Genomic DNA, 26,492 nt, shown 5'->3' with positions numbered 1-26,492 from the left:
GTCATCAGTATGACCAGCATGGCACAAGAGAGAAGGTGACCTAGCTAGAGGATGCAATTTACCAATTGAAGCTCATTTTATTTTGTCTTGGAAGTGGAGAAATTTTTGGTTTAGGCTTAGGTTATCACAGGGAATGAATTATGTGGGCCATAGATTATAGTGTCCTTTCCTTTGGAGGTTATATTTCTCAGTGTACAGTGATAAATCGACAGCCTAGTAATGATGCATTAGTCTGCATGGGTTTGTTTACTGTGAGTCTGCTCTAAGAGATACATCTGTTATCATTATGTTAATAAAATTAGGTTCCTGAACACGCAAGCCTCCAGTCTCGAAAGAGAAGACCAGGCAGAGGTGCACCTCATTAAAAACCCACACATTCCAGTAGCTGCTGTAAACCCCTAAGTATTCTCACACATTTCACTCATTAATATATAATTAATGCATGAGAAATTAACAACAGGGAAGATCTGGAAACCAAGATACAAGCCTTGACTTTGTGGCCAACTTGCTTTGTAATATTGGTCACTAGTAAGTATCACTTTCATGCTATGAACTTCTATGTCCCAGGCTTTGTCCTTGACATCTTATATACCTTGTCCTGTTTAATTATCCCACCAGCCCTGCAAAACAGTTATTAGGTGGCAGATACCACTAATTCCTACAAACTAAGCAATTTTCTCCTTTGTACTTAGAGTTTCCATTTTTATAGTTTTTATTTTATTTCCATTTTATTTTTTTATGATTTTAATTTTTTCCATTATAGTTGACTTACAGTTGATTTTCCATTATAGTAGACTCAATTTCTACTCTACAGCAAAGCGACTCAGTCATACATATGTGTATATATATTCCATTTGATTTCAGTTTCTTGATGTACACAAAAACGACTGGAGCTCTAGCACCTGTCTTGGACTCTAAGATGACTTTTTAAGGATGGAAGTCACTTGCTAAGGATGCAGAGTAGAAATAACTTGGGTTCCTGTTACTAGAAGACATTATACAGTCCTGGGATGGTCTCCATCTGTAATTCTTGTACAAAAGAAATAAATAAACCACTACAATTTTGGATTTTCTCTTTTTTTTTTTTTTAATTATTATATTATTATTCCAAGGTCAAGTCAACCTTTTTTTTTTTTTTTTTTTTTTGTCTTTTTGCTATTTCTTTGGACCGCTCCTGAGGCATATGGAGGTTCCCAGGCTAGGGGTCTAATTGGAGCTGTAGCCACCAGTCTACACCAGAGCCACAGGAACGCGGGATCCGAGCCATGTCTGCGACCTACACCACAGCTCATAGCAACGCCAGATCGTTAACCCACTGAGCAAGGGCAGGGACCGAACCTGCAACCTCATGGTTCCTAGTCAGATTCATTAACCACTGCGCCATGACAGGAACTCCTGGATTTTCTCTTTATTGCCAAATATAATCCAAAGTGCTGCAAAACTGGATTCTCTTTTTAGATTTAGGAAACCAGGTACAGAGAAGTTAGGTAATTTGCCTGACATCACACAGTTAGTGAATATTGAGCAGAAATTATTCACCCGGCAATATGATTCTAAGGCTAACGTTTTTGAATCTATGCTATAGGACTTAAAAAAAAACAAAAACAAACAAAACGACAACAACAACAAATAAAACCTTGCTTTTATGTCTGGTATAGACGAGGCATAGTATTTACTGACATTTTACATGCTGGCATTGTGCTAGGTATTGTCAGATATATTAAGCTTGAGTTTTGCTAGATCTCAAAATTAGGTGATTTAATTAAATTATCTCTTCTTTTCATCTCTATAAAGCAAAACCAAAAATCTTTTCCTCCAGTCTAGCCAAAGGTTGACTGAGGTCTTTTCTCCAAGTCAGGCAGCTCAACAGCAGAAAATGATCTCTTCTTTGAGAGACACTCATACAGGAGATTCAAACAAGCTAAACTTGTTCTTATCCTCGGCTTCCCTTTCCAAGTCACTCACCTACTGTGGAAGCAGTATTAGAACTTAAGACCCATTGGAAACAGGATAAAAGGAAATAGAAATAAATAGCTCTCCTGCCAAAGGAAAGAGATGAGAATGAAAGAGAAAGGCCTTTTCTCCAAAGCAGCAACTTCACAAGGTTAAATAAAGAAGAAATGTGTGTGCACGCGCACATACACACATGCCACAGAAAAATAGAGCAAGCAAAAACTGAAATTAGAGAACTATGACAACACCAAACACCACTACACTCTATATGAAGTACAATTAAAGTGTCGAATGTAAAATCAATTAAGTAATTGAAATCTTAAAAAAGAAAAAAAAGGATTATTTAAGCTTGGGATAAAAAAGGATTTTCTCGGAGTTCCCATCATGGCGCAGCAGAAACGAATCCGACTAGGAACCATGAGGTTGTGGGTTTGATCCCAGGCCTCGCTCAGTGGGTTAAGGATCCACCATTGCCGTGAGTTGTGGTGTAGGCTGCAGACGTGCCTCGGATCCTGTGTTGTTTTGGCTGTGGCTTGGGCTGGCATCTGCAGCTCTGATTCCACCCCTAGCCTGGAAATCTCCATATACCATGGGTTTGGCCCTAATAAGGCAAAAAAAAAAAAAAAAAAGGATTTTATATGCATTGAAGCAAGGGAGAAATCCCCAAGGGTAAAATATAATGTGTGATTATTCTTTTTTTTTTTTTTTTTTTGTCTTTTTGCCTTTTCTAGGGCCACTTCCCATGGCATATGGAGGTTCCCAGGCTAGAGGTCCAATCAGAACTGTTGCTGCCGGCCTATGCCAGAACCACAGCAACACAGGATCCAAGCCGAGTCAGCCACCTACACCACAGCTCACAGCAATGCCAGATCCTTAATCCACTGAGCAAGGCCAGGGATCGAACCCGCAACCTCATGGTTCCTAGTCAGATTCATTAACCACTGCGCCACTATGGGAACTCCTCCAATGTGTGATTATTCTTAAAAATTAAAAGAAATATAAATGACAAGTAGGAAAAGTTGAGTTTTACGAGAAATAAAAGAATTGCATATTAAAATGATAAATAATCATTTCAAACACATTAAGCAAACATATTTAAATGATAATACCCAATGTCAGGCAAAAGACAATTAAGCAGGCCCCACTGAGCATAGGGAAATAAAATACACAGCTTCTCTAAAAAGAATTTTGGCAATGACTAGCTATTTACCCAAGAATTCAGGCCAAAATTTATATGCAAATATTTTCATTTTGTCAAACATTTTATCAAACATGAACTTTGATTCTTAAAGGAAAAAACACTCTTAAATTATAAATATTTACTTACACTGAAGATACTTATTTAACAAAATGCACAACAGGCTCTGTAGACTTCCAGAAATAATTTGGTAATGCTAGATTTATCACAAGAAACATAAAGTTTCCCAAGAGGAGTACCTGGAATTGTTCTAAAATCCTTTAGAATGTGAATATTTTCATATTTTGGGGGAGCCCATGGCATGCAAAAGTGCCTGGGCCAGGGATCAAACCGTCACCACAGCAGTAACCTGAGCCTCAGCAATGTCAATATCAGATCCTTATCCACGAAGCCGCCAGGGAACTCCTGTTTTTGTATTTTGTATTTAGGACAAGAGTCTCCCTCATTCATTCCCTCCTCCAGTCAAAAAACGGTTTTTGATTGTCTACTACATGTGAAGTATGGTGCTAGGCATTAAGGATGCAACGGTGAACAGAAAATATGTGCAGTTGCCACCCTAGGGGATTAGCCACTGCAGTGATACAGAGAAATTAACCAAACAATTACACAAACTAATGGGAAACTTGCAATTGTAGAAGTGTCTGGGTCTTGAAGGAGATCACACGATACTCAGAGAACAGATAATAGAGAAATGAAGCAATCACAAACTCTTACTTATTTTGTTGTGACTGTAATAGCAACTTTCCATTCACAAATTTAACCCTCTTGATTTCAACTATTCCCTGACATACTTGAAGGTCTTTTATATTTAGCTAATAAATGAGCCTTCCCTATTGTGGTTTGTTGTTCTCTCTTCAAGGCTTTGGGAATTTGTGAAAATCTCTGAACTCAACCCTTATGAATCACCAGGGTCTATCCTACAGTTAGTATTTTTCCCAGGACTGGAAAAGTCTTAAAATTAAGGCTTTAAAGAACCCACTGTCTTTCATTGCCAAGAAATCAGGATCTATCTAATTCATAGCTGTATCCTCCCTCTACACCCAGTGCCTACCATGTAACAGGTGCATAATACATGATCCTTTATTTATGAGCTATTGGAATGGCTGATTTGGAAGAGCTAGAAGAGGGTTCTAAAGAAGGGACTTGCAACCCTGCCTGTTAGTCAGAATTAGCTGGTAGGCTTTAAAAAGAGAGAGAGAGAGACCATTCCCATTACAGCTCAGCAGGTTAAGAACCCAACTAGAATCCATGAGGATACAGGTTCAATCCCTTGGTTCCTCTCCAAGACATAACAAGAACAGAGTCCCAACTGTCAGTTGACCATAAATAATAGGATGAGATCCATCCTCTTGAAAAGGACACAGATAATTGTTCAAACATGACACGCTTAATGCCTTGGGGGCAAGTGTTTTCACTCCAAATCATTATTTTGTTCAACAAACATCTGGGTTCTGGTTTCTTTCAGAGAACGAACATTTGACCTGAAGAGGACACATACACAAAATCTTGTCTTTTTATCTAGTAGAAAATAACTCAGTTTAAACTGTCCAGTGTTCACTTCTTTGCAGCTTGCTTTTGTGATTCATTTTGAGATTTTAAAAACATATGTCAAATCCCTCAGTGGTAGCCTTTTAGCAACATATCAGTTCACCTGACCTGAGAGATGAAGTCTACCCATATAATGTCTGCAAGATTTGCAGCCTACCAGTGAGCATATAAAAGCCAGCACAGGAACGGCAAGTGATACGGATGGCTTTTTCCTCTCTGGATGACTGTCCCTTTAGATAGTACTGAATCCAGCATAGGAGAAATGTCAGCATAGGTCTCAGCTTTCCACACTTTGTCCCTCTCCCAGCTGGCCCTTTTGCTGATCTAAGATCAACTTCATTCTACTCTAAATGCTTAGTTTTGAGGCAATACTTGAAACAGCTGTAATCCCATTCCCAGACCAGTCAAGGCTTGAGGAGTGGGTGTGGGACAAATCAAGCCAATGAGATCCTTGCACATCTCTCCATATAATATCCTCACCACGCCGCTATAGCCCTCTGTCCCTTTATTAGGATGCTGTCAGATGTAAATACCGCAAAGTGTCAACTCCATGTGGCTTACACTAGAAGGATATGCATGATTTTAATGAACAAATGTGCTGAGTGATGGTCAGTACCAGGACTGCTACTCTGCTGCTCTGAGGTTTCTTCTTCTCCAAGAATTTTCTCCTTGGATAAGTATAAGGTGGCTTCAGCAGGGCCCCTTTGACATCCAAAGATGCCAAGCGCCCAGAGAAAGAAAGGAAGTGTGTCTTCCTGGATGGCCCTCTTACTGGCAGATAAGCCTTTCCCGGAGCCCATGGCTGATTTCCCCTGAATCTCATGGGTTTGAATTGTTCTCTTATCAGTTCCTCAAATATTGGTTTGCATAGGAATGGGATTATACTTAGTCCCATTACTTCCTCAAGACAAAGCATTTAAGGGTAAAATGGAGTTAAAAACCAACCACATGACCACTGCTGTCTTCTTACTTTGACTCTTTCACACTATGCCAAAATTTATGTTGTTTGTGTTGATTTGTCTATCAGCTCGTCACTGTAATTTTAGACTCTACCACATAGTTTGCACACAATCGGTATTTGTTGAATGATTATTTAATACTCTCTGTAATGAAGGCCTCTTCCTAATTGAAAGAATTTTCATGACATTTGGCATTCACATGGGTACCGCCACTCTTAGCTTTTGGCAAGTCAAGAAAATGAGGCCACAAATGCATACAAAAGAGGAAACAGTAGAATGGCATATCACCAACCCCGTGCTGAGGGATATAGTGCAGACTTCCCACCGGGTAGCCTTCCGAGAAAGTGGTTCCCTCTAAGGACAGGGACGTGCTTTTTTCTGGAGGCGATTCAATTTGAGTCCATATTTATTCACTGGCAAACAAGAGGCAGTGAGACAGAGAGGAAAGAGCCTGGGTCCTAGGTCTGCCTAGCACTCTCAAGGGGATTTTGGCACTCACTGTAGCATTCATTCTGAACCTCAGTTTCCTCATCTATAAAGTGGGAAAATTGTCATAACTGAAGTGTGCATGCCTTATGGACCTATCCAGAGCCAATTGTGATCAACCAGGGTCATGATGAAAATGTTTCATGGGAGTTCCCTTATAGCTCAGTGGGTTAAGGATCTGGCATAATCACTGCTATGGCTCAGGGCACTGCTGTGGCATGGGTGTGATCCCTGGCCCGGGAACTTGTGCATGCTAAGAGCATGGCCAAAAAATCAAATAAAAATAAAACTTTAATTAAAAATTTTTCTCCTATGAATTATATAGATTCTAGATAATTGAATTTACTTACGCCTCCTTTTCCTGTTTTCCCCCTATATTTGCTTCTGAGTCTTCTGATTTTACATTCATCTAATTCTTCTTTTTCTGTTTTTTAAATTACAGTATCGTTGATCTACAATATTGTGCAAATTTCTGCCATACAGCAGAGTGACCCATACATGTGTATACATTCCCTTTCTCATATTATCTTCTTCCATCATGGTCTATCCCAAGAGACTGGAGGTAGTTCCCTGTGCTATAAAGTAGGACCTCATTGCTTATCCATTCTAAATGCAGCAGTTTGTACCTACCAAGCCCAAACTTCCTGTCCATCCCACTCCCTCCCCCTCCCCCTCCCCCTTGGCAACCACAAGGCTGTTCTCTATGTCTGCATCCATCTAGTTCTTTGTAATTCAATGATTAATTTAATTTTTCCTTGTTTTTGACCTATGGTGCCCTTGTGGATTCTACTTTGACTCTCCCCTCCTTGGCTTGTGGTAACATAAATTGCCTTCTGAGAAACACTACCTGGATCAAAATAACCCCTGACACTCTCTGTACCCTGTCCTCCCAGCTAAGGTAACTTAACTTGATATTGGGGCTGGACCCAGGCAAGTCATATGTGGAAATAGTATCTGTGGCAACTGTTATAAACACTATAGCAGTAAATCTCAAACTTTAGTGGGCACAGAATCACCTGGAGGACTTGTCAAAATACTAATTGCTGTGCCTCGTCCCCAGAGTTTGTTTCGGGAGGTCTGGCCTGAGGCTTGAGAATTTACATCTCTAACCAGTAATGTATCAAGGGACACTATCCTGCTTACTGGGCGACTTTGGGAACCAATGCTCTAATGCCCTTACAAATATTCACTGTAGCTGGGTAAGGAGCAGCAGAGTTGACCTAGAAAGGCTCTCTCCTCTCAGGTTCAGTTAAATCAGCAAACTGAGAGAGGCAACCATGTGCCAGGCATTGAGCTAAGGATAGGATGACAAAGGTGAAAATATAGTTCCTGCCCTCAGGGAACTTGTCATTAAAGACATGAACATGGTAGCAGATGTTGTCCGGAGCACACAAAACAAAAAAGTCTGTGCTATAACTACGTACAGGGTACTATGGGAGAGTGGACGAGGGGAGAGAAGATAGAAGGGGCCTGGAGGAAGAAGATGGCCTAGCGGTCTCATGATGCTTACACTAGCTCTTTAACGGTGGCGAGAGGTGTGTGGACGTGACCACCACACTAACAGGACTAAGAAAGCACATGATGGGGGTTTCTGAGAATTAGGTTCACAGAGGAAGGATCATCCGTCAGTCTGGGCCATTCTGAAAGGCTTCTTAGAAGACTAAGTTCAGAAAGAGCAAGGTTATTACGAGCAGAAACTATCCCAGGGGAAATAGGTTATCAAGGTACAGAGGAACTACATAGATGTAAGTGAATAATCCGTCTAGTGAAGGTGGAGTATAAGTGACGTCAGGCGCGCATTGGGAATGAGAACTGGATACTGCGTAGGGGCCAGACCATGAAGGGCTTCACGCGCTAGATTAATGATCAGTCTCTGTTCTCTAAGCGGAGATCGCAGGAAATAGGAGAACACTTTCCTTTGACTTTATTTTATTTTATTTTTTTAGGCAAGAAACAGATTTATTAGGATAGGACGCGTGTAAGAGATGCAAGCGGGCAGGCAAGGAAGCAGGAGAGCACTTTCCTACCTACGATGGTCACTCGTTACTCAGAGATGGCAGATCAGCCCCATTCCACAACACCATTCTGTGCCTACAATCACCTGCTCTGGAGCTGGTGTGAAAGACATACATCAGCAAGAAGAAGCCTCCTCTTGATGAAATGAGGAGGTATGGCTGAGGACAGCAGCAAAGCAGAATCAGTAGGACTTCGTAACCGATTAGATTTGGGGAAATTAAGGAAAAAGAGAAGCCAGATGATGCTGATTTTTAAGTTGGATTGCTTGGGAGATGATGATATCCTAAACCACTTTAGTTGCTGACCGTTTTGACCTGGCATCAACTCCAAAGGGAAATTGATTATAAGCAGAGTAATAGCTAATAGTGATGGAGCATTTACAGGGCCAGGCATTACTCTAAAAGCATTATAGTTATCTCATTTTCTCACATAATAGTATTGATGAGTTGGGTACTATTTTCATCCCCATTTTACAGGTGGGGAAAGTGACACCAGTGCTTTTAACCAAGGTCCCATAGGTGGCAGAGGTAAGATTTGAATCCAAACAGCCCAGACCAGAGTCTGTGCTGCTAATCACTAGTCAACATGTCCTTGCCATGGCTAAGTTTGTCTTACAAAATACTCCCCATCCCCAAAGGAATATAGCCAGCCAGCTCTCTGGAAGGTCTGAAAACGGAGATGGGAAATCTGGTGGCAAATGAAGTGGTGTTCACATTTCACAGCCACCTAGTGGAGGACCGTGGTACTGCAGGAACATGGCTACGCTGTAGGCGGCTGAGTTCTAGCCACAGTGAGTCTCTGACTCTTTCTCTCAATTTTATTCTTATTTTCACTCTGACTCTCTTTATAGACTCCAAATTCCTAGCAAAAGAATTCTGACTGAACCATGAATACATGCTCAGCTGTGGTTTAGTCCCAGCCCCCGGTGATGGTCCCTCAAGCAGCTGCGTATGCAAGGGCATTTATTCCTTGACAATCACTATAAACTCTACAGAGAATTCCAAAATTTGCCATCATCGAACATCCTTGACTTGACATTTTAAAGCTCTGAATTTAGATGTGCATTATACAATACCATTAACAAGGCATTTTTTCTTTCCGGGTCTTGATTTCCTCAAAAACAAAGGGTCCATAGTTATCCTCGCCCAGCCCACCTCACGAGGCGACTGTGAGAACCAACTAGAATAACTCCTCCTCCCCCTAGTATAGCTAAGACAGGGAAGGCACTTGTCCTATGTAAGAAATGCTATAAGTCCTTGAGGTATTACTGGCTTAATTCTCCCACTAATACTACAAGTTAGGGGCTGCTTTATTCCCATTTCAGAAACAGAGAAACTGAGGAACAGGGAGCGGATAAGAAAAACTTGCTCAAGTACACAGCTATAAGCAATGGAATATAGTTTTTGAGTCCATGATCTCAGTAACCCCTACCATGGATGTGAAAACACTTAGTAGTCTATAAAGCACCCTTCAACATAAGAGATGGCTGTTACTGTCAAGCACTGCACTTTTTTTTTTTTCTTTTTACAGCCTCACCTGCAGCATATGGAAGTTCCCAGGCTAGGAGTCGAATCAGAGATAGAGCTGCCAGCCTACACTGCAGCCAAAGCAATGCCAGATTCGAGCCACCTCTGTGACCTATGCAGCAGCTTGAAGCAACACGGGATCTTTAACCCACTGAGCAAGGCCAAGAATTGAACCTGCATCCTCACGGACACTGTGTTGGGTTCTTAACCCACTGAGCCACAGTGGGAACTTCAGCACTGCATTTTAACACCAGAAAACAGTGTTATGGCCACAGACTCAAACGAATGAAATGTGAGCATTTGGAGCTTTGTTTATACAAGTTTTTCATACTCTGGTATTGCCCTGTTTTTGTAGTTGAAGGAAAGAAATGTTTTCATTTTTGTCTCAAATTATTCCATGGGAGTCTTTTGGAAAACACCGTTTCGGCTTTGTAATAAATATTTTGATGCCTCCATCAGAAAATTTGGGTTCACTCAGTTTCATGCCTTATTAAATTTGTATGATTTATTGCTGCTTTGGGACCCCAGTTTCACTCAGTTCTGGCTCCAGGGCAAGGTCCCATGGCGAAAGAAAAGGAGGGCATGAGAAAAACGGTGAGCGCGACTAAGTCGAGGAGCAAAGAGCCAGAGGACCAGGGCGGTGAGCCAGGGAGGGGAGGAGAATCCCTCCACTTCCTGAAGGCGCATGCTCTCTCGGAAAAGACCAATCCAGGCGTTTTTACTTATAGGAAGGTTACCACACTAAGAGAAAAGGGAGGGGGTGTTGTCAGGATAGGGCGGGGCTCAGCGAGCCAACGAAGCCTAGGCCCCATGGTACTGCTGGGCACCTGGAGACTGGGCCGGGAATCCTAGAAGAGGGCAAGAGTGTTGACCCAAAGGCCCACCACTCCTGTGCCCCAGGGACTGTGTGTGCATCACATGTGCCCCTCTCTCTTCTGCTTCCAACGAATTCAGTTCATCAGTGAGAACGAAGCAGATTTAAACTAGAGCTTATTTTTTGCAGCCGTTTGGATGATCAAACCTTCATTCCGGTGTTCATGCCGGGCCCATCAGCTTCCCAAGTGGATATTCAAGGTGTGCCCACTGTTCACTCAGCTAAAACTGTAGCCAAAGAATATTCTGGTAGAAGAGGTTGTGGCCAGATAGACACACTGAACTATTCAATACCACTCACTCGCCCTGACTAATTCCACATTTATGCAGTTTGAAAGACAGCACAATGCACATCATTTTTCTTCACAAAACTTGAGCTTTCTTTGGAAAGATCAAAATATCCAAGTAAACAATAAGACTGAATTAAAAAAGACATCAGTGACTAATGAAATATGTGATGGTGCCCTAAGGACAGTAGATGCCATAAAAGCCTGGAGAAAATGAAGGCAAATGAACAGAGTGGTAGGAGACGGTTTCCTAGGGTAGCTTGGACAGGACCTAGATCTAGCTTGCTGGGTTTGGAAGGGGATGGATGAAGGCCATGTCATGTAGGAGAGAGCGGGAAAGAGGAGGTTTCTTTGACTCATAGATTCAATTATGCAACAGGTATTAACTGAACTTCTCTTATGTGGCAGATCAGTGCTGGGACATGCAGGTGTAAACGGGGGTTCCACACATTCTCTATGAATGGATGGATGGAGAATCTCTACAGACAGGAGAGATGTGTTAGATAAAGTAGAAGATGCAAAACTGAGATGAGGCCAATTAATATGGAAAGGCTTGAAAGCCAAGGAATGGCCTTTCAGGAAACAGAGAACTATTAAAGACGCGTAAATTAAGAAGAGTCGTGATGAAATTGGCATTTAAAGATGAACTGAGCTGAGATGTACAGCCAGGAGGTAGAAATGCCAGCCAGAAGAACGTGGCCGCAGACTAGGTATGAATTATTGAGGACCTGGTCCAGGGTGCTGGCAGAGCACAGAGAGGAAAAGACTGACATGAATGATATTCTAAAGGAAGAAGACAAGAGGGGATAAATCGAGGATATTTCTGAGGTCTTCCTGCTATAACTGGACATGGTAGACAGGTCAGAACCTGAGGAATTGGAAGGAAGAGTGTGTTTGGGCAGCTTCCTAAACTGATGTGGTGCCAACAGAAAGCAGCAAACACTTAAAGCCCCGATTATGACTCGGTCAAGGACATGGTCGGGGCATTTCTTGTTCTTGCTCTTTTCTATTTTTTTCCTAACTCATTTCTAGCACCTGGTTTCCTGTGGATGCAGAGAAAAGAAACAGATCTAACATCAGGCTTCTATACATCTTTAGTGAATGACAAGACTGCACTTAGAAGTCCTTGTTCAGAGGATGGCCGTCCCCAAATGGAAAAGAGTTCCTGCGGGCTGTGGAACAGCTGGCTGTTTCCTCTAGTTCTTTCATGGGCACCTTGATTTACTAACCTGGGCTCCTTTCAGCAGAGGCCAGCACCCTGAGTTAATGGCTTTGGCTGAGCAGGTGAGAGGGACAGGGAACAATGCCCAGTTACCTAGGATGAATGCCAGCCTCATTTCACCCCACCCCAAAGGAAACATTTGTCTGTTGCTCACACACAAGGTAAGATGCACTCCAAGAAGAGAGCCCCAAGGGCAGAGATCCAGATTGGAGCAGAAAAGTTCAGTCGCGCCAACCTACCAGAAGAAGTAAAATAGAAAAGTGTATTACTCACTGTCCAAACACTACCTTTCTTTCCCCAAAATGTTTCCAATGCTTCAGCCCCTTTCTTTGGCCTAAGGAGAAGACGGCAGCGTCAATGTGTTCCTTCTGACTTTGTAACCCAGCAGGACCCGAGGGGCTTTCCCAGAACAGGCCCCCACCGGCCTTTTGTCTATAGAAAAACTTTAGCCAAAGAATAAATATAATCAGAGAAGTGAGAAAATGCAGAAGGAAAGGAAAAGAGTCAAGCAAGATCAAATAATAATAGTTTAGCCAAGCCAGTTAACAAAGTCCAGGACTTTAGTTCTTCCTCAAGGACTACAGATCATATTCTGAGCCATGTCCTATGAGCTATTTTGCAGCTACTGAAACCCCCACCAGGTGGAAGAAGTTAACTGTATGCTGCCCACAAGCTTGTGGACCCCAGACCAGTGGGAACCCTGAAATCTGATGATGTTGATTCCCAATTACTTCACCAGCAACCTATCAGAAGAATGTCCATGAGCTGATCGCACCCTGCTTCTTTGACACTATAAGGGTCCTCACTACCCCTCCAGGGCAGGACACCCTTTGGAGGGCACTAGCCCGTGGTGGCCTCCTTTGCCTGGCAAAGCCATAAAGCTATTCTTTTCTGCTTCACCCAAAACTCTGTCTCCATGTTTCTATTCAGCACCAGTGAACAGAGGCCGCGTTTCAGCAACAATCTCTATTGCAACACTCTTGTTTTCCACCAGAATGTAAGCTGTCTTCACAGAGAGCCTAACCCAGAAAATCTATCCCAGAGGCAGTGTCTGGGGACAACAAGGGTTGTATACCAGGATCCCCTCCCCAACCACTGCCAGCTCACTGTCAATAGAATATTACATTTTGAACAGAATAATTTTAACCGAAACAGAACTAGGCAACCGTAACTGCTGGGCTATGGCTGGCACTAAATGAATCTGGTGGAAAGAGGGAAAATTCCATCCTGCTGATGTCAAAATTTGGATGATGTCTCTCAGGTAGGGTTTGGAGTCCATAAAGTCAAGGCAGACTGGGGAATGATTGCATGTTTCACTGGATAGGAGATTCTCAAATTTGACCTCATTTGTAGAGTGAATTAAGTACTTCTATCCATGGTGGGTTCTCCTTCTTCAAGTGTTTCCCAATCTTCATCTATCTTGAGTGCAGCTATTAACCCCGGCGCTGCTAACAGCCCACCAAGGCCTAAACACAAAGTCTGGACGTTACCACTTGACACCCTCCACTGCCCAACCCCAACCAAAATTTTGCTTCTTCCCTGGCTTCCATGCTCAGACTGTCTCATCACCTCTCCGTACTTCATGTTCTGTAGGCTGCCTGAAAAACCTTTGCCTCTTGATTCTGAATATTTACATGCAAACTTTATTTCAAAAATCCAAAGTATGGAGATGGGGGAAAGGAGAAGAATCAGCATTTACTACCTACCAGACACTACGCTGTGTACTCTGTATCACCATCCCACGCAATCCCCCCCGCCCCAGCTCTGCCATGCTAGTGTTCCCGTTTTAGAAAAGAAGTGAGGCGTTCCTGTCCTGGCTCAGTGGAAACGAATCTGACTAGTATCCATGAGGACACAGGTTTGATCCCTGGCCTTGCTCAGTGGGTTAAGGATCCAGCGTTGCGGTGAGCTGCGGTGTAGGTCACAGAGGCAGCTCGGATCTGGCATTGCTGTGGCTGCAGTATAGGCTGGCAGCTACAGCTCCGATTGGAACCCTAGCCTGAGAACCTCCATATGCCGTGGGTGCAGCGCTAAAAAGATGAAAGAAAAGAAAAGAAAGAAAAGAGGTGAATGGGGGTCCCCAAGCTAGAGTAATTTTTCTGAAGTCGCACCTAAGATTCAAAACCAGATTGTCCAAAGCTTGACCCATCATTCTCTTTAATGCTGTTTCTCTTTTACTAGCCTGTGCCTGGAATCAGCTGAATCTTCTCTAATCTGGCCCCGCTGGTAGCTGCCGATCGCATACTCAGTTTCCTCCTCACCCTTGAATTCCCTTCCCCACCAACAGCTCCTTGAACACGGAGCCTCTGCAGAAGGAACTTTTATGCTCATAGTCCTTGAAGGTGTTTAAGAGTCTTCTCTTTCTTACCAGTACCCCCAGGCGCCCAAGGAAGTCCATTCTTACTTGATTCCTAGAGTTGTGCTGTTTCAAAGGGCAACCCCAGGAGGGTCTCTAACTAAGACACATCTGACCATATTTGAAAAAATTAACAGAGTGTCAGCCTTGTGTGGTATCAAGAACACGAGTTTCTAGAAATTGATTAAATATAGTAAAACAGGAGAGTACATATCAGAAGTGCAGGCTGAACACACAGATGTGCACCCCAAAAGCCCCCCTCATGCTTCCTTTCAGCCTCTGCCTCCCCCTGAAATGAACACTCTCCTGACTTCTCACGGGCTGGTTTGTTTTTTGCCTCTTTCTGCAACTTACATACATTGAATAATACAATTTCTACTGCTTGTGTCTGGCTTCTATCAATTACCACTATGTCTGCGATACTCATTCACGGTGTTGGAGCATCTGCAGGTCATTGTCAATGCCGTTCAGCCTGACACTCTCTTGATTTGCTTAGTTTTCTATTCTCAGAAATAATGAAAATGCTTCCAAAAGTTAGAAGAATCCCACATATCAAATATGCAATATTTAATACGTAATCTAATTTTTCTAATGTTTAAATTACACTTTTTGTCCAGCTTTATCGAGGTATATGTGACACATAAGAATTGCATATGTTTAAGGTATATAATGTGGTGTTTTGATATATATAAACATTGTGAAATAATCACCACGATCAGGCTCGTTAACATATCCACCACCTCAATAGTTACAAGTGTGTGTGTGTGTGTGTGTGTGTGTGTGTGTGTGGTGAGAACACTTCAGATCAAATCTCTCAGCAAGTTTCAAGTATATAACACGAGAGTCTTCATGCTGTACACCAGGTTTCCAGAACTTACACATCCCTTATTCCAACTGAGTCTTTGTGCCCTTTGACCAACATCTCCTGAGGTCTCCAGCCCTTAACCCCTGGCAACCACCATTCTATTTTCTGCTTTTAGAAACTCAATTCTGGAGTTCCCGTCGTGGCGCAGTGGTTAACGAATCCGACTAGGAACCATGAGGTTGCGGGTTCCATCCCTGCCCTTGCTCAGTGGGTTAACGATCCAGCGTTGCCGGGAGCTGTGGTGTAGGTTGCAGACGCGGCTCGGATCCTGCGTTGCTGTGGCTCTGGCGTAGGCTGGCAGCTACAGCTCCGATTAGACCCCTAGCCTGGGAACCTCCACATGCCGCGGGAGTGGCCCCAAAAAATAGCAAAAAGACAAAAAAAAAAAAAGAGAGAAACTCAATTCTTTTAGGTTTCACCTATAAGTGAGATCATGCAATATTTACTTTTCTGGGTCTGACTTATTTCACTTAGTTTAATGTCCTCCAAGTTTATCCATGTTGTTGTAAATGTTATTACAGGATTTCCTTCTTTTTTAAGGCTGAATAATAGTTCATTGTGTACACACACACACACACACACATAGAACACATTTTCAATCAGAGGATTATATAGTTAGAGAATGACTAATAAAGTCACACTGTTTAAGTATTCATTCACTTGTTCAAAGATTATTAATTAAAAGCATCCTCTACGCTAGAGAAATAGTAGATATTTTGGTCCCACTATTACGATTGTATTATTTTGCCCTCACTATTATGACACTCCAAACACTTTTGATTCTGTGTTAATGTGTACAAACATTTAAAAGATAATTGTGGAGTTCCCGTCGTGGCGCAGCGGTTAACGAATCCGACTAGGAACCATGAGGTTGCGGGTTCCATCCCTGCCCTTGCTCAGTGGGTTAACGATCCAGCGTTGCCGTGAGCTGTGGTGTAGGTTGCAGACGCGGCTCGGATCCCGTGTTGCTGTGGCTCTGGCGTAGGTTGGTGGCTATAGCTCTGATTAGACCCCTAGCCTGGGAACCTCCATATGCCGCAGGGGCGGCCCAAGAAATAGCAAAAAAAGACAAAAATAAAATAAAAGATAATTGTACAGGCGCAGTGGTTAATGAATCCGACTAGGAACCATGAGGTTGTGGGTTCAATCCCTGGCCTTGCTCAGTGGGTTAAGGATCCAGCATTGCCGTGAGCTGTGGTGTAGGCCAGTGGCTACAGCTCCAATTCGACCCATAGCCTGGGAACCTCCATATGCCGTGGGAGCGGCCCTAGAAAAGGCAAAAAGACAAAAAAAAAAAAAAAAGATAATTGTACAAACACCAATAAATTCTTGACAAAAATCACTTTTAATAATCAAGTCCATTAACCAAAGTTAATTTCTTGATCAGTTTTCTATATTAATACACTTAACAATATTTCCAATCTTGTCCTGTGAATTACAATATTGAAATCAAAAGAAAAAATGTTAGAAGACTATCACATGAACATTGTCTTTAGGGAGAAGAGGCCTAAAATTTAGAGCTGATTAAAACTTATGGACCATCTGGAGTTCCCGTCGTGGCGCAGTGGTTAACGAATCCAACTAGGAACCATGAGGTTGCAGGTTCGATCCCTGCCCTTGCTCAGTGGGTTAACGATCTGGTGTTGCCGTGAGGTATATAATGTGGTGTTTTGCCTTGTGTGGTATCAAGAACACGAGTTTCTAGAAATTGATTAAATATAGCAAAGAAAAGAAGAGAAGTGAGGCGTTCCTGTCCTGGCTCAGTGGAAACGAATCTGACTAGTATCCATGAGGACACAGGTTTGATCCCTGGCCTTGCTCAGTGGGTTAAGGATCCAGCGTTGCAGAAAAAGAAAACTTATCTTTATTTCTGAAACCCAAGTTCTTACTAACCTCCACTTTTCCTACCTAAGTCTTAATATTTTGAGCCTAAGTATTCTTAGCTGTTAAATGGGGATATTTTGCAAATATACATCATAGACTTATTGTAGTAACATTCTGCATGCAGAGGTCCTTTGTAAAATCAAGTGCTTTCAAAATATAAATGATTACTTTTACTAGAGAAAAGAGTACAGAGAATCACTGTGGCTTAGGGGAGAAGCCAGAGTAGTTTTAATTCAATTCCTTTCTTTTTAGGGCTGCACCTGCGGCATATGGAAGTTCCCAGGCTAGGAGTCAAATTGGAGCTTCAGCTGCCAGCCACTGCCACAACAACACAGAATCCGAGGCACATCTGCAATGGGTCAGTTTTCAATATTAGTACACTTAACAATATTTCCAATCTACACCACAGCTCACAGCAATGTGGGATCCTTAACCCACTGTACAAGGCCAGGGATCAAACTCCCATCCTTAGGGATACTAGTTGGGTTCATTACCACTGAGCCACAATAGGAACTCCCAGTTTTAGTTTAATTCTTAACAGCTACCCATTACAGAGAATCTACAACATGCCAGTCACTGCTAAGAACTTTATAAACACAGTCACTGATTCACTAAATCCTCACAACTAGGATTTAGCATTTCTCCTCCTTTCACATGAAGAAATCAAAGTTCGAAGTGAAGCAGCTTATCCAAGTCCCCTTGGCAGTGAATAGGACCAAGGCACAAGCCCAGGTCTGTCTGGTTCCAAGGCCCATGCTCTCTGCACCATGTGGCACTGCAACAGCGACGTGAAATACCAGATGCTGCCCAGAGGAAAATTACATGGAGTTGGGGTAAGCAGATTGGCAGGGGCTGTGCAAAGTGGGTGGGACAGATGCTGGGACTGGGCAAAAGTATGTGTACTGTCTGGGGGAACCAGGACAAACCATCCAAGAACGTGCTTATGAAAAAAAAAAAAAAAAAAAACACACTGTTGCACTCAAAATGTTAAAACATTTTAAAGTAGAATCCTCATTTTCCCATAATAAGGCGTAGTCAGAGATTCAGTGAAATATGATTAGTGCCTGGTCTCAGGAAGACCCCCTAAGTAGAGAGTGACCTTTAAGTGGGCTTCACTTAAAGTGTGACTCTTCACTCCATTAACGTCCTTTCATGTCCCTTTGGCCAGTATTTTTAAATTACGTATCAAAATGTCACACAACTACTTAAAAGAGACACGGAGGAGACTTTCCACCTCTTGGTTAACACAGTCATAGAATCTCTCAGGAATACAAGAGTGGAAACTATTGAGAAACAGAGTTCTTTCTCTTTAAATCGTGGGTAAAGGTCCTAAAGCAACTTCATTAATCTAGCTAAAGTTGAATTTTAAAGGAGTAGAGAAACTACTCAGTTCCGTCTATACTACCCGGCTGTACAGTTCTTCCTGAACATATCATAAAACGGAAACTTTAAAAAGGAAATAAAACTATAGGGATTCTCTAGGAAAATCTGCTGTATCTCTCAAGCAAACATTTACAGAAAGTCATTTCCTTTTCTAAATTCAGCCCTTTTGTGTTTTTACCGATCATAAACAAGAATGCATTCTTGTTGTAACTACTTTAAGTGATACCAAGATTATACAGAAAAATGTCATCCATCATCTAAATACAAATATTGTGGAGTTCCCGTCGTGGCGCAGTGGTTAACGAATCCGACTAGGAACCATGAGGTTGCGGGTTCGGTCCCTGCCCTTGCTCAGTGGGTTGACGATCCGGCGTTGCCGTGAGCTGTGGTGTAGGTTGCAGACGCGGCTCGGATCCTGCGTTGCTGTGGCTCTGGCGTAGGCCAGTGGCTACAGCTCCGATTAGACCCCTAGCCTGGGAACCTCCACATGCCGCGGAAGCGGCCCAAAGAAATAGCAAAAAAAAAAAAAAAAAATATATATATATATATATATATATATTTAAAAAATAAAAATAAAAAAATAAATACAAATATTGTTAGCTTTTGTTTTTAGGGCCACCCCCATGGCACATGGAGGTCCCCAGGCTAGGGGTCAAATCAGAGCTACAATTGCCAACCTACGCCACAGCCATAGCAACACAGGATCTGAGCAGTATCTGCGACCTTCACCACAGCTCATGGCAACACCAGATCCTTAGCCCACTGAGCAAGGCCAGGGATTGAACCTGCAACCTCATGGTACTAGTTGGATTCATTTCCGTTGCGCCACAGTGGGAACTCCGAACATTGTTAGCATCTTCATGAACATTCGTCTGCACGTATGTATCTTCTGTGTTCCCCTCATGCACGCGCTCATACACACGCACGTATAACCACATAATCCTATATAAACGGAATCAACTGCATTTGTAACATAATTTTATTTATCTTTTTTACATGCTTCCATGGATATCTTTCCAAGTTTTCTATTATCATGTTCAGTGTCTGCTTAGCATTTCATTGCATATGAAGATGAGGCTTCTTAATAGTCCTGATTAACTGCCCTGGAATCAGAGTCAGCTGTTTCTATTAATTCATAACAAATCTCTTTCTCTCAGACATTTTTAAAGTCCTTGCCTATGAAATGAGGACTGTGAAGTAGGTGCCATACCTAAAGCTGATGTTCCAAACTTCTTGAGCTTCGTGAACTGGTCTGTCTAGTTTTATAAGCTCCATCTTCCCTAACCTACCAGAATGAGAGACAGAGAGACAGACAGGGAGAGATAGAGACAGAGACAGAGAAAGACGGTGTGGTGATAACTTCCCTTGGGAATTGAGAGATTCCCACGGAGAGCTTTAAAGGATACTGTGTCTTTGGAGAACTGGTAGGACTGTGCCTGTGGCATGATGTGGATAAAGTCATTGGAAAAGGAGGAAGCAGAAGGAGGGTAGGAACTGAGGCAGGACAGAGTACACTGGTAAGACTGACACAAAAGCTACTTAAAAGGAAACTGACAAGAGGAGGCCAGGATCATTTTACGGAGGAAATTTGCAAACTCGGGGAATTGTGAGAGTGGGAGGGAGGCGGGTAGGTGATGAGAGCTTTTGAAGATTTTAAGTGGAAGAAGATAAAATAATAAGGTCAAAAGAATTTCTCTTGCCCCTGTCTCATCACCTTGTGGTTTGGACGAGCAGTCTTACCAGAGGCAGAAAGACCAGCTGGGAGATTGCAGGACCCTATGGTATGAGCAGCCCTGGGATGGGAAAGCAGCAGAGGTGCCCCAATGTGCAGTCAGTCCTTAGGAGCATGGCTTCTAGGACCAGACTGCCTGGATTTGAATCTTTTTTTCCAGGGTTCAATAGCTGTGTGACCTTGGTGAGTTACTTAAACTCGGCTTCAGCTTCTTCCTTTGAAAAACAAGGATAATACTATCACCTACCATCTCAGGAGCTTTATGAGGATTCAATGTGCTAATGTTTGCGTATAACAGGCACTATCTGTGTTTGGCAGAAGCAGTGCAAAGATGTGACGAATGAAAGAGACATTTCAGACACAGAGTAGGTGGGGCACTTAGGAGGAAAGTTTAATGCCATGAGATAAGGAAAGTAATTATGACTCCAACATGTCTCTATCAGGTTACTGAGAAGATAGCAGAAAGAAAGCTAGGAACAAGGGGAAGCAGTTTTTTAGAGGGAGGTGATGCATGATGTCTGATTGCTCCGAGGTGGATTTTAAGGTAGAGAAAGGATATTTACATGAAATTTACAGCTGGAGACTTGAAACAGAATATGGGACTCAGAGACCCAAGATTTTAAAGTCATGAGCTTCATATTATCATTAGGAGTGATTTTTGGCTTGGGATGTGATCATTAGAAAATTCTATGTGGAAAGAGATACAGTGCATACATCTAACCAATAAATATATATTAGAGGTATCTATATGTACATGGCAGGAATATAGCTTGAACACTGGTCCTGGATTACAAGGCTCCATTAGACATACAACTTATAATGGCCTGTTATTCCCTCCTAGATGACATTAGTGATCCTGTGTTTATGACACTTGAGTGGCCTGTAGTGTAATTTCCAAATAATGATTTTCCAGTTGGGCTGCATAAAACAATGACAAATGCTCTCTTTAATGAACCTTGACGCAATTAAACCATAGACCCATCAGAGAATTCTAATGCATTTAGTCATCAGAGAAATAACAAACAAAACGGCACTGTGATGATTAAATGAAGTTGATAAATCAATTAAAAATTCATTTCCAAAACAGATTTTAGAGGCTACAGAACTCTGAGAAGACATGGTTGTGGGTCGTGTTCCATTCTGACAGGATGAGAAGGAACGAGTGGAAAAAGTACATAGCTAGGATTTAGAAAAACTGGGTGTTTGCTTCCGCTTTCCAACTAATTTCATGACTTCAGTCAAATCGTTAAACTTCCCTGAACCTCACATTTCCTTATATGTGATATCCCCACAGAATCACACTAAAATATCTTTGTGATTCTGTAGTGAAAATAAGTGAGACACTGCAGGTAGAAACTATTTTGTAGTCTGATGGTCAGTTTTGCCAACTTACGCAGGGACCAGATGGGTGGGTTATTAGTGTCTATGCCAAAGAGGGAGCCCTAGGTGCCAAGAAACCTCATCACAGTTTCACTTTCTCTTTGGTGTGTTCAACTTACATGCCTTGAGGTCTGGACCTCAGCGTTGTAGGCTCAGCATGGTGGGGGGGGATGGGGGGAGGGAGGTTGCAGTTCCATTTTTCAGTGGCAGACTCATGTAGCCAAGTGACTAAAACAAGAAAAAGAACAGAAGTCCAGTGTTCTAGTTTATAACGACATAACGATCAATGAGAATTAAATACTTGAAATAAAAATTCCATCATATTCTCTCTCTCCTCTGACCAATTTTCACAAGAGGACAGATATTAATAATGCCGGATATTGATAATTTTAATACATGGAATTTAAAACATGAGGAATTACATAGAAAGCAAAGTATAACTGTAGAAGCACCATGCACGAACCTGCTGCAGGAGCCATAAGAAAGAAAGTCTTGGTGAAGCACCTTGGGTGGTACTTAGACGGTCATGGTCCAAAGCTTAGCCCTGTGATTCTCCTTTTCTAATCGTCAGTGACGGATCAAACACACTCTAGAATCCATCGTTAATTTGTTATTATAATCAAGCAAGTGATGGTGAAGTGCACTGGCCAGGGACCACCACGACTAGGTCTTCCATTTCTGTGATAGGCTCAAGCTGGCATGGATTCTACAGGTTTCTTCTTAGGGAAGCATTGCCAAGTTCTTGAGGAGTAACTCATTAGGCTCCCCCCTGCATAAGTATATGGAGCAAAACTTCTTCCTTTATACCCAGTTAGGTTGATTATGAGATCCTAAGGGGCAGAATGAGATGGACCAGTGTCCAACAGAACTGGCTGTGAGGATGGTAATAATCCATGATCTGTGTGGTACAATACAGTAACCACCAGTCAGTGTAGCTACTGAGTACTTCTGATGTAGCCAGTGTGACTGAGGAACTGAATTTAAATTTTATTTGATTGAGGCAAAGAGCCACATGCGACCAGTTGGCCATGTTATTGGACGGTAAAGGTATTGTGGGGGTTCCCAAAGTCACTGAATCAGAAAACTTTGTGAGTGGGCCTCAGCCATCTCCACTTAAAAGGAAAAAAAAATTGTAAAACAAGACTTCCCAGGAAATTCTGATGCACAACCACCTTTGAAAATTTCTCAAGAAGTAGTGAACTTAGAGCGATCAGAGAAGCCTTATCCTACCTTTGATCTTTTAGTTTTGGACAAGTAACTTAGCTGATCTGATTTTCAGGTTCTTTTTGTCTAGAGAGAAAATTACCTTGGGGGTCACATTAGGTATTATTTAAATTAGTACTTGTGATAAATTGTTAGGTCCACATTCTCGGTAAGTCTCAAAGTTTCTAGCAGAGTAGAAGAAGCTGAATAAATGACTAAGTGAATGATTAAACTGTACGGAGAGAGGGATTCCTACTGTGGCACAGTGGATTAATTAAGAATCTGACTGCTTGGGAGTTCCCGTCGTGGCGCAGTGGTTAACGAATCCGACTAGGAACCATGAGGTTGCGGGTTCAGTCTCTGCCCTTGCTCAGTGGGTTAAGGATCCGGCGTTGCCGTGAGCTGTGGTGTAGGTCGCAGACGCGGCTCAGATCCCGCGTTGCTGTGGCTCTGGCGTAGGCCGGTGGCTACAGCTCCGATTAGCCTGGGAACCTCCATATGCCACGGGAGCGGCCCAAGAAATAGCAAAAAGACAAAAAAAAAAAAAAAAAAAAAAGAATCCGACTGCAGTGGCTTGAGTCACTGTGACAGATTTTGATGAACGGATTACAGTCAGGTACCAAATTCTCTCAATCTTGACATTAGATATTTTACCTAATTTGATTTTGTCCCTTTTCAAAACATCCACTTTCCTCCACCTGAATTTCTCTTCTGTCAAATACTGCTTTGCCAGACATTATGAAATCTTGAGCAGGTTTCTCTATTTATACTTATGCAGCAGTTACAAGAGACTGATTCATCAAATCCTAATTTCTTGCCTGTTTCTGTGGTGGAGGCCATGAAAACTAACTACTCCATGTCCCACTCCGTCCATTGAGGAGCAGCCATACCTCCCCGGCCCAGAGATATAAGCAGAGGTCTAGCTTCTAGGTACCCTGGCTCCTTTCATCCTTCACCACACTCCCACCCTTAGTGGCTGGAAATACAGGAACCATCTTGAGGGAAAAACCATGGAATAGGAAACTTGTTGGTCTGAACTTTCAAACCCATAAAGCTAAAGCCAGCAACCTCCTGCTTGGACATGCTTGTTTGGAGTGTAAGACAGCACTTTCTTTTTCCCACTGTAGTGAGATTTCCAATATGTACAGTTAAAAGGATCCCTAACTGATATAATTGGCTTATAAAATGAAGTGGGGTATTATCCTTCTTTTTCAATGATCTGTAACTATTAACCGTTGGAATTGTGTATATTTTAAAGTTAGATATTCTCTACAAAACCGTCTAATCCTACTATTGTTTAAAATGATACATCTTAGTTATTTTTCTTTGTTTGTTGGTTTAGGGCCACACCCACCGCATATGGGAGTTCCCAGGCTACAGGTTGAATCAGAGCTACAGCTGCTGGCCTACGCCACAGCCATAGCAATGCCAGATACAGATCTGAGCTGCATCTTCGACCCATACCACAGCTCAAGGCAATGCCTGATCTTTAACCCACTGAGCGAGGCCAGGGATCAAACCCTCGTCCTCATACATACTAGACAGGTTCGTTATTGCTGAGCCACAGTGGGAAATCCCAGTTGTTTTTCTTCTCTCTTCTTGATAACTGGTTGGTTCAGATGACATATGGGGGGGGTCATTTTTGTAACATACTTTGAAAATTATCCTTGTCTTCTAGATTTGAAAGTTTGGGGGGGTCCACATAATATTCTTATATATGTTTTCCTCATTTTCAAAATTTTTTTCTGATTACCTTTAATACTGCCTCAGATTTTATTATGTGCTACCTCTCTACTTTTGACTAAGTGAAGAAAATCATTTATTGGATTATGTTAAGTGATGAAGATTATTTATTAAAATATAGTTAACGAGTTGCCTCAATTTTATTAAATTACATTTTACTACTAACCCACAGAGCTTTGTAGATGTCACTGGTCCAACTTTCGGAACTCGATACATTAAAAGAAACACAAAATTTTGCTATGCCTTTCATTTTGTCATCTTACATGCATTTTCATATAATTAAGCAATCTAAGCCTCTAGGAATTATTATTTTGTTTTGTTTCAAATGGCATGTCATAATTCTTCATTTCTAGAGGTTTACTTCTTCATGGATTCTTTGTTTTGATTTATGTGTTCAATTACTTTAACTGTTAATTTAATTTATCTATGAGCTTTATTACTAATACATCCCTTTTTAGTGAAAAGAAAAAAAAATGCTAGCATATTTGTTCAAATAGCATTAAAAAGCCAAATTTAGCTCAAAATTTATTTTTCAAATTTTTAATGACTTCCATTTCATTATTTTCATCATATTGAATATCCAAGGCCTGATACCATTTCCAAATGATTTCTCCAGCTAGAGTATGAGAAGCTGCCAATTTTGCTTACATATATATTCTTCCATTTTCCAATTTTCAGATCCTCGGACATATTATTTATTCCGCTTTGCTGTTTATGTGTTGACTAGAAGTAAATATAAAGTTTATTGAAAAAGATGATTAAAGTGATTTACCTAATTATTGCAGGATCTAGAGATACTTTTATTTGGAGACAGTGCCAATCAAAACATCTGGAAAATTTCAGAATCTTGGCTGAAACTCCCATCTTCTCTCTTTAGCATTATACAGTACCATCTGCACAAAGATTTAATACAGTTTTCAAAGTTCTCAAGAATCCCATTTTTCTCGGTCATAAATAATAAAACTAGATATATTATTTCAGATACTGTCCTTTCCAGTCCACAGGATCAATACAGACCATGCAAATAACTTCAAAGGTATGAATTTTATGTTTTAAGTTAAATTTTTAAAACAAGTGAAACAGTCGAAACCTTGTTGATGATGACTGAATTTTTGACTGAATTTTTAAAAGCATTTTTGAAGTATAACAATACATACAGGGAAACGCACACATTATGAGTTCATAGATCTGTAAATTTTCACAAAAGAACGACTATCACTGACTCTTTTTCGAACACCTTCCCTGACCATCCACATAAAACAGAAACTCCAAAGTCAATGTCCTCCAGAACCCCGGGCCCTTTTTTCTCTATAATACTTAACCACCATCCTCACCTAGAATATCATTCCTGTCTTATTTGCCTGGTCTTTTAAAATAGCCACCTAAGTCCACCCGCTTCCACCCTTATTCTACCTTGGTATTTAAGTTCTCAAAAATTATTTTTACCATTTCGGTGCTGAAATGGCCACACCATTTTGTTTTGCTTTGTTTTTAAGATTTGTTCATACCACTTAGTAAGTAAGGTTCTAGTACTTGCGGTACGCAACAAGGTTAATTAATAATAAAAGTTAGGATTTCAGGAATTCCTGTCGTGGCTCAGAGGAAACACATTTGTGAAAATTTGAGAATTTGTGAAAACCAAATAAGAGAACAGATGTTGGGAGTTCCCTTCATGACTCAGTGGTAATGAACCCAATTAGGATCCATGAGGATGCAGTTCGATCCCTGGCTTTGCTCAGTGGGTTAAAGATGCGACGTTGCCATGAGCTGTGGTGTAGATTCCAGATGTGGCTTGGCTCCCGAGCTGCTGTGGCTGTGGCATAGGCCTTCAGCTGCAGCTCCGGCTGGACGCCTAGGCTTGGGACCCTCCATATGCCA

At 41.8% G+C, this 26,492-nt stretch overlaps 1 long non-coding RNA gene across 1 annotated transcript in view; it reads right to left on the bottom strand.

Moving 5' to 3' along the window:
* Positions 1-26,492, bottom strand: part of LOC102160855 — a 156,890-nt gene that overhangs the window by 16,441 nt on the left and 113,957 nt on the right. Inside the window, exon 9 of the long non-coding RNA XR_002346978.1 lies at positions 21,788-21,896. This is a non-coding gene — a long non-coding RNA (uncharacterized LOC102160855). The remainder of the gene's footprint in view (positions 1-21,787; positions 21,897-26,492) is intronic.

Source organism: Sus scrofa, chromosome 9 (genome assembly GCF_000003025.6).
Source record: "Sus scrofa isolate TJ Tabasco breed Duroc chromosome 9, Sscrofa11.1, whole genome shotgun sequence".
In the NCBI taxonomy this organism is placed as follows: Eukaryota; Metazoa; Chordata; class Mammalia; order Artiodactyla; family Suidae; genus Sus; species Sus scrofa.
Note: the sequence above shows the minus strand (reverse complement) of the source record. Positions and strands in the feature narration are given on the sequence as shown.